The sequence below is a fragment of the Cervus canadensis genome, chromosome 2 (genome assembly GCF_019320065.1).
Source record: "Cervus canadensis isolate Bull #8, Minnesota chromosome 2, ASM1932006v1, whole genome shotgun sequence".
Lineage (NCBI taxonomy): Eukaryota > Metazoa > Chordata > Mammalia > Artiodactyla > Cervidae > Cervus > Cervus canadensis.
The window spans coordinates 37,489,595-37,500,705 of NC_057387.1; the positions used below are offsets into that span (position 1 = coordinate 37,489,595).

Here is an 11,111-nt window from a genome sequence, read left to right on the forward strand (position 1 = left end):
GTAGAGACTCATTATATTACTTTATAAAATTTTAAGTGATACAAATTTTTTCTTTTAAGTGATTTAAAATTTATAATTTTAAGTGATATAAGGCATTAAAAAGAAATTAATCACACATATATATATTAACAATTATAAAGTTAGCTTTCATTAGTATCTCTTTTATTCAAGTACAATATTCTAGGAAAAAAAGCTTATAAAGGGAAAATAAAGCAAACTTATAAAAGTTAATAATTTCTCATATTTTGTCATCCAAAGAACCTAAACCTAAATATCTATAAAGCATATGGAAATTAATTTGGATGAAAATTCAATGTTTCTGTTAATTGGTCTCTTTTATATGTAACTAGTATCTAAACGTTTTTAGTAATGAAAGAAAATATATATTGTCTTAAGTTCTCTTGACATGTTTATTAATGTTTGATATTCAGTTCAGTTCAGTCACTCAGTCATGTCTGACTCTTTGCGACAAGAGGAACTGCAGCATGCCAGGCTTCCATTTCCATCACCAGCTCCCAGAATTGCTCAAACTCATGTCCACGGAGATCGTGATGCCATCCAACCGTCTCATCCTCTGTCATCTCTTTCTCCTCCTGCCTTTGGTCTTTGTCAGCATCAGGAACTTTTTCCAATGAGTCAGCTCTTCGCATCAGGTGGCCAAAGTATTGGAGCTTCAGCTTCAACATCAGTCCTTCCAATGGATATTCAGGGTTGATTTCCTTAACGATTAAGAAGTTGGATCTCCTTGCAGTCCAAGGGACTCTAAAGAGTATCCAATACCATAGTTCAAAAGCTTCAATTCTTCAGCACATCAGCTTCCTTTACTGCCCAACTCTCACATCCATATGTGACTACTGGAAAAACCATAGTTTTAACTAGATGGACTTTTGTCGGCAAAGTAACGTCTCTGCTTTTTAATATGTTGTTTAGCTTGGTTATAGCTTTTAACCCAAGGAGCAAGCGTCTTTTAATTTCATGGCTGCAGTTGCCGTCCGCAGTCATTTTGGAGCCCAAGAAAATAAAACTCTGCCATTGTTTCCATTGTTTCCCCATCTATTTGCCATGAACTATGGGACCCTGGTGGCTCAGAGGTTAAAGCATCTGCCTGCAATGTGGCAGACCTGGGTTCGATCCCTGGGTCGAGAAGATTCCCTGGAGAAGGAACTGGCAACCCACTCCAGTATTCTTGCCTGGAGAATCCCATGGACGGAGAAGCCTGATGGGCTACAGTCCACGGTGTCGCAAAGAGTCAGACACGACTGAGCGACTTCACTTTCACTTTCATGGGACCAGATGCCATGATCTTCGTTTTGAATGTTGAGTTTTAAGCCAGTTTTTTTCAAGCTCCTCTTTTACTTTCATCAAGAGACTCTTTAGTTCCTCTTTGCTTTCTGCCATAAGGGTGGTATCATCTGCATAGCTGATGTCATTGATGTTTCTCCTGGCAATGTTGATTCCAGCCTGTGCTTCATCCATCCTGACATTTTGCATGTCTTACTCTGCATATAAGTTAAATAAACAGATTGACAATATATAGACTTGACGTACTCCTTTCCCAATTTGAAATCAGTCCATTGTTCCACGTCCAGTTCTAACTGTTGCTTTTTGACCTGCATACAGATATTTCAGGAGGCATGCACATTTTTAAAGGTCATCTGGTATTCCCATCTCTTGAAGAATTTTCCACAGTTTGTTGTGATACACACAATAAAAGGCTTTGGCATAGTCAATAAAGCAGAAGTAGATGTTTTTCTGGAACTCTCTTGCTTTTTCTATGATTCAACAGATGTTGGCAATTTGATCTCTGATTCCTCTGCCTTTTTTAAATCCAGCTTGAACATCTAGGAGTTCTTTGTTCATGTACTCTTGAAGCCTGGCTTGGAGAATTTTGAGGATTACTTTGCTAGTATGTGGGATGAGTGCAATTGTGCAGTAGTTTGAACATTCTTTGGCATTGCCTTTCTTTGGGATTGGAATGAAAACTGAATTTTCAAGTCCGATGGCCACTGCTGAGTTTTCCAGATTTGCAGGCATATTGAGTTCAACTCTTTAACAGCATCATCTTTTAAGATTTGAAATGGCTCAACTGGAATTCTATCACCTCCACTAGCTTTGTTCATAGTGATGCTTCCAAAGGCCCACTTGACTTCACACTCCAGGATGTTGGCCCTAGATGAGTGATCACACCATTGTGGTTATCTGGGTCATTAAGATCTTTTCTGTATAGTGCTGTATATTCTTACCACTTCTTCTTAATATCTTCTGCCTCTCTTAGGCCCATACTGTTTCTGTTCTTTCTTTGCATGAAATGTTCCCTTGATATCTCTAATTTTCTTGAAAAGATTTCTAGTCTTTCCCATTCTATTCTTTTCCTGTTTCTTTGCATTGATCACTTTCTTATCTCTCCTTGCTATTCTTTGGAACTCTGCATTCAGATGGGTATATCTTTCCGTTTCTCCTTTGCTTTTTTTTTTCTTTTTAATTCATCTGTATTTGTTACAACTTTTTAAAGCATAATGTGACTTGAGCACTACATTTCCATTCACAAAACTTGCTCCAAGTTTCTTTTCCAGTGGCCTTACAACATGCCTGGGCAGGCTTATAATTTTGCTACTCTAAACAATATTTTTCTTTGGAAAACAAGTCCTATGTATGGACAGCGACTCCAATCAAGTTGGTTCAGCTTAACACACTAACTTCTAGAGTGGCACATGCAGTCATGACTACAGGGGATGGAAGTTTTAAAAAGTATATCCCAGAAGATGAAAACTTGCTTTAACAAGTGTTTCTTTTAAACATCACGGTATATACTTCAGAACACTTCAGTGACAGAAAATTTTGGTCTACTAAAGAATCCGCTTGATAGCTAAACACTTCAGACCACAAAGTTAACACAGGTTACATACACACCTTACAACAAACTACTTCCATCTGTTAAAAGAAGCCAACATGAAACTAGGAAAAAACAACTAGCTCTGCTTTAGTGCTAAAAGTATCACAGTATCACACTTAGTATAAAGAAATCTTATCCTCCCCTTATGTAGTTACCATGCCATACAGATTTTTAAATGTTAACCAAAATGAAGAAATACTTGAAAACATATTAGAGGGAATGGAGACAGAGTGCTGAACACATAGCCAAAGGATCCTCAGGCAGCGCTTAGTCTCCTTCTTCCATGCGGGACGTGTCATCATCTCCTTCCAGGGGAGGCATTTCCTCAGTGATGCTGTCATCAGCAGTGGGGTCATCCTCGTCAATACCGAGACCAAGTTTGATCATCCTGCAGATCCTGTTGGCGTGTGTCTGGGGATCCTCCAGACTGAAGCCGGAAGACAGGAGAGCTGTTTTGTACAGCAGGATGACCAGATCCTTCACAGACTTGTCATTCTTGTCAGCCTCTGCCTTTTGCCTCAAGGTCTCGATGATGGAATGGTCAGGGTTGATCTCCAGGTGCTTCTTGGCTGCCATGTAACCCATCATTGAGTTGTCTCTCAGGGCTTGAGCCTTCATGATCCGTTCCATGTTTGCTGTCCAGTCATATGTGCTTGTAACAGTGCAGCATGGGGATGTCACCAACTGGTTAGACACACAATCACCTTTTCAACTTTCCTCTCCAAATTGTCCTTCATGATTTTGCAGAGGTTTTCAAATTTTGTCTCTTTCTCTTCTTGTTTCTTTTTATCTTCCTCATCTTCTGGAAGTTCCAGGCCCTCTTTGGTGACTGACACTAAGGTCTTCCCCTCAAACTCCTTCAGCTGCTGCACATGGTACTCATCAATAGGCTCGATCATGTAGATCACTTCCAAGCCATGCTTCCAGAGACGCTCCACAAAGGCCGAGTTGGCTACCTGGTCCTTCATCTCACCTGTGATGTAATAGATGTGTTTCTGGTTTTCCTTCATTCTTGTGCAATAGTCCTTGAGAAAAACCATCTCATCACCAGAAGCAGAGGTATAGTACTTCAACAGCTCTGAAAGCTCCTTCCGATTTTGAGAATCTTCATGTATTCCAAGCTTAATATTTTTAGAGAACTGCTCATAAAACTTCTTGTAGTTCTCTTTATCTTCTGCCAGTTCAGTGAAGAGTTCCAAGCACTTTTTGACCAAATTCTTCCTGATAACTTTCAAAATTTTGCTTTGTTGCAACATCTCATGGGAAATGTTCAGAGGGAGATCCTCAGAGTCCACCACACCTCTAATGAAATTCAGGTATTCAGGGATTAGCTCCTCACAGTTATCCATGATGAAAACTCTGTGAACATACAACTTAATGTTCTTCTTCTTTCTGTTTTCAAACAGGTCAAAGGGAGCTCATCTTGAGACAAAAACAAGGGCTCTGAATTCCAACTGTCCTTCAACTGAAAAATGCTTGACCGCCAAGTGATTCTCCCAATTGTTGGTCAGGCTCTTGTAGAACTCTCCATACTCCTCGTTAGTGATGTCATCAGGATTTCTGGTCCAGATAGGCTTTGTCTTGTTCAACTCTTCTTGATTGATGTACTTCTCCTTGATCTTCTTCTTCTTGTCCTCGTCCTTCTCTTCATCTGAGCCAATGTCTTCTATCTCAGGCTTGTCATCAGACTCCTTTTCTTCTTTCTCCTTCTCTTCCTCTTTGTCTTCCTTCTCTTCTGCCTCATCATCACTAACTTCTTTATCATGTTCCTTCTCCACAAAAAGAGTGATGGGATAGCCAATGAACTGAGAATTCTTTTTCACCAACTCCTTTATTCTCCATTCCTCCAGGTACTCAGTCTGGTCTTCTTTCAGATGCAGAGTAACCTTTGTTCCACGCCCCATGGGTTCTCCTGTATCAGTCCTCACTGTGAAGGACCCTCCTGCAGAAGACTCCCAGGCGTACTGCTCATCATCATTATGTTTGGTGATAATGGTCACTTTCTCAGTCACCAAATAGGCTGAATAAAACCCGACACTAAACTGGCCAATCATGGAGATATCAGCGCCAGTCTGCAAAGCCTCCATGAACGCTTTGGTCCCGGACTTGGCGATGGTGCCCAGGTTATTAATCAAATCGGCCTTGGTCATCCCAATGCCGGTGTCCACAATGGTGAGGATTCGATCTTGCTTGTTTGGTATGAGATTAATGTGCAGCTCTTTCCCAGAGTCTAACTTACTGGGATCGGTCAAGCTCTCATACCTGATCTTGTTCAGGGCGTCAGACGAGTTTGAAATCAGCTTCCTCAGGAAAATCTCCTTATTCCAGTAGAAAGTGTTGGTGATCAGTGACATCAACTGGGAAATTTCCACCTGGAAGGCGAACGTCTCCAACTCCTCCTCCTCCATTGGCTGGTCCTGAGCCTGGGTGTCCTCGGGCATCTTGGCTGAAGGACTAGAAAGGGTGATGCAGCACTAGGACGCAGAGGCAACTCTCTCCTTTGCTTTTAACTTCTTTACTCAGCTGTTTTTATGTCCTCCTCAGAAAACCATTGTGCCTTTTTATTTCTTGGGGATTGTCTTTATCACCACCTCCTGTACAATGTCACGAACCTGCATCATAGTTCTTCGGACACTCTATCAAATCTAATCTCTTGAATCTGTTTGCCACTTTCACTGTATAATTGTAAGGGATTTGATTTAGGTCATACCTGAATGATTTTGGTTTCCCCTACTTTCTTCAGTTTAAGTCTGAATTTTGCAATTAGGAGTTCATGATCTGAATCACTGTCAGCTCCCAGTCTTGTTTTTGCTGACTGTATAGAGCTTCTCCATCTTTGGCTGCAAAGAAAATAATCAGTCAGATTTCGGTATTGACCATCTGGTGACATCCATATGTAGAGTTGTCTCCTGTGTTGTTTTAAGAGGATGGCTTCTATAACAAGTGTGTTCTCTTGGCAACACTCTGTTAGGCTTTGTCCTGCTTCATTTTGTACTCCAAGGCCAAATTTTCCTGTTACTCCAGGTATTTCTTGACATTGTACTGTTTCATTTTAGTCCCCTATGATATAAAGGACATATTTTTTGGTGTTAGTTCTCAAAAGTCTTGTAGGTCTTCATAGCACCATTCAACTTCAACTTCGTCAGCATTTCTGGTTAGGGCATAGACTTGTATTACTGTGATATTGAATGTTTTGGATTGGAAATGAACAGAGATCATTCTGTTGTTTTTGAGATTGTACTCAAGTACTGCATTTCAGATTATTTTGTTGACTTGAGGGCTACTCCATTTCTTCTAAGGGATTCTTGCCCACAGCAGTCGATATAGTGGTCATCTGAATTAAATTCACCTATTCCGGTCTATTTTAGTTCACTGATTCCTAAAATGTGTATGTTCACTTGTTCACTCTTGTGGTCTCCTGTTTGACCACTTCCAATTTGCCTTGATTCATGGACCTAATATTCCAGGTTCCTATGCAATATTGCTTTTTATAGCATCGAACTTTACTTCCATCACCAGTCGTATTCACAACTGGGTTTTGTTTTCACTTTGGCTCTGTCCTTTCATTTTTTCTTCAGTTATATCTCTACTCTTCTCCAGTAGCATATTGGGTACCTACTGACCTGGGGAAGTTATCTTTCATTGTCATATCTTTTTGCCTTTTCATACTATCCATGGGATTTTCAAGGCAAGAATACTGAAGTGGTTTGCCATTCCCTTCTCCAGTGGACCACTTTTGTCAGAACTGTCCACCATGACCTGGCCATCGTGGGTGACCCTACAGGGCATGGCTCATAGTTTCATTGAGTTAGACAGGCTGTGATCCATGTGATCAGTTTGGTTAGTTGTATCTGATTGTGGTTTTTATTCTGTCTGCCCTCTGTTGTATGAGGATAAGAGGCTTGTGGAAGCTTTTGTTGTAAAATTAAATTTAAAATTATGAGCATTTGTTATCATGAGTGACAATGACATTAATTTAATAGCGCTATATTCTGAGTTTTATTTTTAGTGAGGCCTAAATGACTTCAGGTGGTTTATTGATAATTGTAATCTAAATGTGCTTTGGTTACTGAAGACATTTAATCCTGCAAGTATTTGTAAGAAATTAATGAACAGATATTTTAAGTTACTGGAGAGAGTCAGCCAATGAGAGACTTGTCACATCCCAGCCAGTGAAAAACCATTGACCTTTTGTTCATGAGAGCCTTCCCATCTTACCTCCCCCCTCTATAAAAGAGTTCTGTTTATTTCTGCTGGACACTTGCACTTGGCTTACCAGAGTTAATGATCCTCCTAATTGGAATTCTTTGCAGATTGTGAAAAAACACATTTTTCTTTTTTGCTGAAGAAATAACTGCCAGTCATCGGTTTTAAATATGCTGTGCTTAGTCACTCAGTCATGTCTGACTCTTTGTAATCCCATGCAGCCATGCCAGGCTCCTCTGTCCATGGGGACTCTCCAGGCAAAGATACTGGAGTGGGTTGCCATGCCCTCCTCCAGGGGATCTTCCCAACCCAGGGATCAAACCCCAGTCTCCTGCATTGCAGGTGGATTCTTTCCCATCTGAGTCACCAGGAAAACTCTTTAAACATTGTAAAACATTTAAATTATAAACAAAAGTCATCTTTTCAGTGACCAAATTAGTGATATAACTTCATGCAAACATAATAGTCCTTCAATTAGATCTCCTAAGTTGAGAGCAGGCTGGCCAGAGGGAGTTAAAAATAGATAAGCTAATGACAGCTCTACTTTGATTGCAGTGACTTTGTTTTATTGATTAATGATGGCAACTAGGATAATTGAATCATCACAGAGTAATGATCATCTGAGTCTATCACTGTTGTAGTTTCTTAGAAGTGTGAGGTTTTCCTACACCTATAAGGAAATACTTTTATTGTATAGCAACAAATACAGGTTTTAAAATAATTAAGTATCAAAATGAGAGTGATTTAATTTTTAGACTTGATATTTGAGATGTAGACAAACGTCTTCTTAAACCATTTTTAGAATTGAATTGTTGGTAATTTCAGTTCAGTTCAGTCACTCAGTCATGTCTGACTCTCTGCAACCCCATGGACTGCAGCACACCAGATCTCCCTGTCCAACACCAACTCCAAACTCCCCAGAGTTTACTCAAATTCATGTCCACTGAGTCAGTAACACCATCCAACCATCTTATCCTTTGTCATCCCCTTCTCCTCCTGCCTTCAGTCTTTCCCAGCATCAGGGTCTTTTCAAATGAGTCAGTTCTTCGCATCAGGTGGCCAAAGTATTGGAGTTTCAGCTTCAGCATCAGTCCTTTCAATGAATAGTCAGGACTGATTTCCTTTAGGATGGACTGGTTGGATCTCCTTGCAGTCCAAGGGACTCTCAAGAGTCTTCTCCAACACCACAGTTCAAAGCATCAATTCTTTGGTGCTCAGCTTTCTTTACAGTCCAACTCTCACATCCATACATGACTACTGGAAAAATCATAGCCTTGACTAGATGGACCTTTGTTGAAAATTTACCTGGTGTTAATATGTATGTCCAAGTGATTGATGTTCCTTTCCATTATAGGTTGTTATAAAATATTGAATATAGCTTCCTATGCTATTCAGTAGGTCCTTGTTTATTTTATATATAGTAGTAGTATGTATGGAGAAGGAAATGGCAACCCACTCCAGTAATCTTGCCTAGAGAATCCTGTGGACAGAGGAGCCTGGTGGGCTGCCGTCTATGGGGTTGCACAGAGTCGGACAAGACTGAAGCGACTTAGCAGCAGCAGCAGCAGAAGTATGTGTATGCTAATCCCAGGCTTCCCAGGTAGCTCAATGGTAAAGAATCTGCCTGCAATGCAGGAGACACAGGTTTGATTCCTGGGTCAGGAAGATCCCCTTGAGAAGGAAATGACAACCCACTCCAGTATTCTTTCCTGGGAAATCCAATGGACAGAGGAGCCTGGTGGGCTACAGTCCATGGGGTCGCAGAGTCAGATAGGAGGTAGCAACTAAGCAAGTATACTTGCACATGCTAATCCCAAATCCTAATATTTCTCCCCCACCCCTTGCTATCCCTTTGGTAACCAGAAGTTTGTCTTAAATGTCTGTGAGTCTAGTTTTGTTTTGTAAATAGGTTCATTTGTATCATTTTAAAAATATATTTATAAGTGATACCACAATATTTGTCTCTCACTGTCTGACATACTTCACTTAATAGAATCATCTCTAAATCCATCCATGTTCCTGCAAATGACATCGTTTCATTATTTTATGGATGAGTAATATTCTATTGTGTGTGTATGTGCATGTGCGTGTAAAGATTTTCTTTATCCATTCACCAGTTGATGGACATTTAGGCTGCTTCCATGTCTTAACTATTGGAAATAATGCTGCAATGAATATGGGGGTGCATGTATTTTAAAAGTTTATTTTTAATTGGAGGATAATTGCTTTATGATTTTGTATTGGTTTCTGCCATGCAGCTATATGAATCAGCCATAACTATGCATGTATCCCCTCCCCCTTGAGCCCCCCTCCCACCTACTCCCATCCCAAAGAGCCCTGGGCTGAGCTCCATGTACTGCACAGCAACTTCCCACTAGCTATCTATTTTACAAATGGTAGTGTACATGTATCATTGCAACACTCTCAGTTCATCCCACCTCTCCTTCCCCTGCTTTGTCCAGAAGTCCATTCTCTATGTCTGCATTTATATTCCTGCCACAAGTAGGTTTCTCACTGTTATTTTTCTAGATTCTATATAAATATATGTATCAGTATATTTGCTTTTCTCTTTCTAATTTACTTCAATCTGTATAACAGGCTCTAGCTTAACTCACCTCATTTCAACTGACTCAAATTTGTTCCTTTTTATGTCTGAATAATATTTCATTGTGTGTGTGTGTGTGTGTGTGTGTGTGTGTGTGTGTGTATACCACAACATATTTATCCATTCATCTTTTGATGGACATCTAAGTTGCTTCCAAGCTCTGGCTAATGTAAATAGTGCTGCAGTGGACATTGGGGTACATGTGTCTTTTGAATTATGGTTGTCTCAGATTGTATGCCCAGTAGGATTTTGCACAGCAAAGGAAACTATAAACAAGATTAAAAGACAGTGCTTGGGAAGACCCAGAGGAATCGGGTGGAGAGGGAGATGGGAGGGGGGATCGGGATGGGGAATAAGTGTAAATCTATGGCTGATTCATATCAATGTATGACAAAACCCACTGAAATGTTGTGAAGTAATTAGCCTCCAACTAATAAAAAAATTAAAAAAAAAAAAAAAGACAGTGCTAAAATGGAAGAAAATAATTGCAAATAAAGCAACTGACAAAGATTAATCTAAAAAATATACAAGTACCTCATGCAGCTAAATATCAGAAAAATAACCCAGTCAAAAAATGGGCAGAAGACCTAAACAGACATTTTCTCCAAAGAAGACATACAAATGACCAATAAACACATGAAAAGATGCTCAGTATTACTCATTACTAAAGGAGTGAAAATCAAAACTACAATGACAAATGCAAATCAAAACTACCATGATGTACCACCCACACCAGTCAGAATGGTGGTGGTCAGTTGCTCTGCTGTGTCTGACTCTTTACATCCCCATGAACTGCAGCATGCCAGGCTTCCCTGTCCTTCACTATCTTCCGGAGTTTGCTCAAAGTCATGTGCATTGAGTCAGTGATGCTATCCAACCATCTCATCCTCTGCTGCCCCCTTCTCCTCTTGCTCTCAGTCTTTCCTGGCATCAGGGTCTTTTCCAGTGAGTAGGCTCTTCATATCAGGTGGCCAGAGCATTGGAGCTTCAGGTTAAGCATTGTTCCTTCCAATGAATATTCAGGGTTGATTTCCTTTAGGATTGAGTTGTAAGAATGGCATCATCAAAATATCTACAAACAAAAATGCTGGAGAGGATGTGGAGAAAAGGGACCCCTCTTGCATTGTTGGTGGGAATATAAATCATTACAGTGACTATGGATAACAGTATAGAGATTCCTTAAAAAAAAAAAAAAAAAAGGAATAAAACTACCATATGCCCCTGCATGTATCTTTTGGAATTATGGCTGTCTCTGGAACTGGATCTTCCCAGCTGGTAAAGAATCCACTTCTCAGTGGTAAAGAATCCACCTGCCAATCTGGGAGATGTAGGAGACTTGGGTTTGATCCCTAGGTTTGAGAACACTTGCAGATTTCTTCTTAAAGCTGTCAACTTGTCAGATTAAAA

At 40.1% G+C, this 11,111-nt stretch overlaps 1 pseudogene; it reads right to left on the reverse strand.

Annotated features, from left to right (window-relative positions):
• Positions 1-3,160: 3,160 nt before the first annotated feature.
• On the reverse strand, positions 3,161-5,334 carry LOC122436614 (annotated as a pseudogene).
• Positions 5,335-11,111: the final 5,777 nt, after the last annotated feature.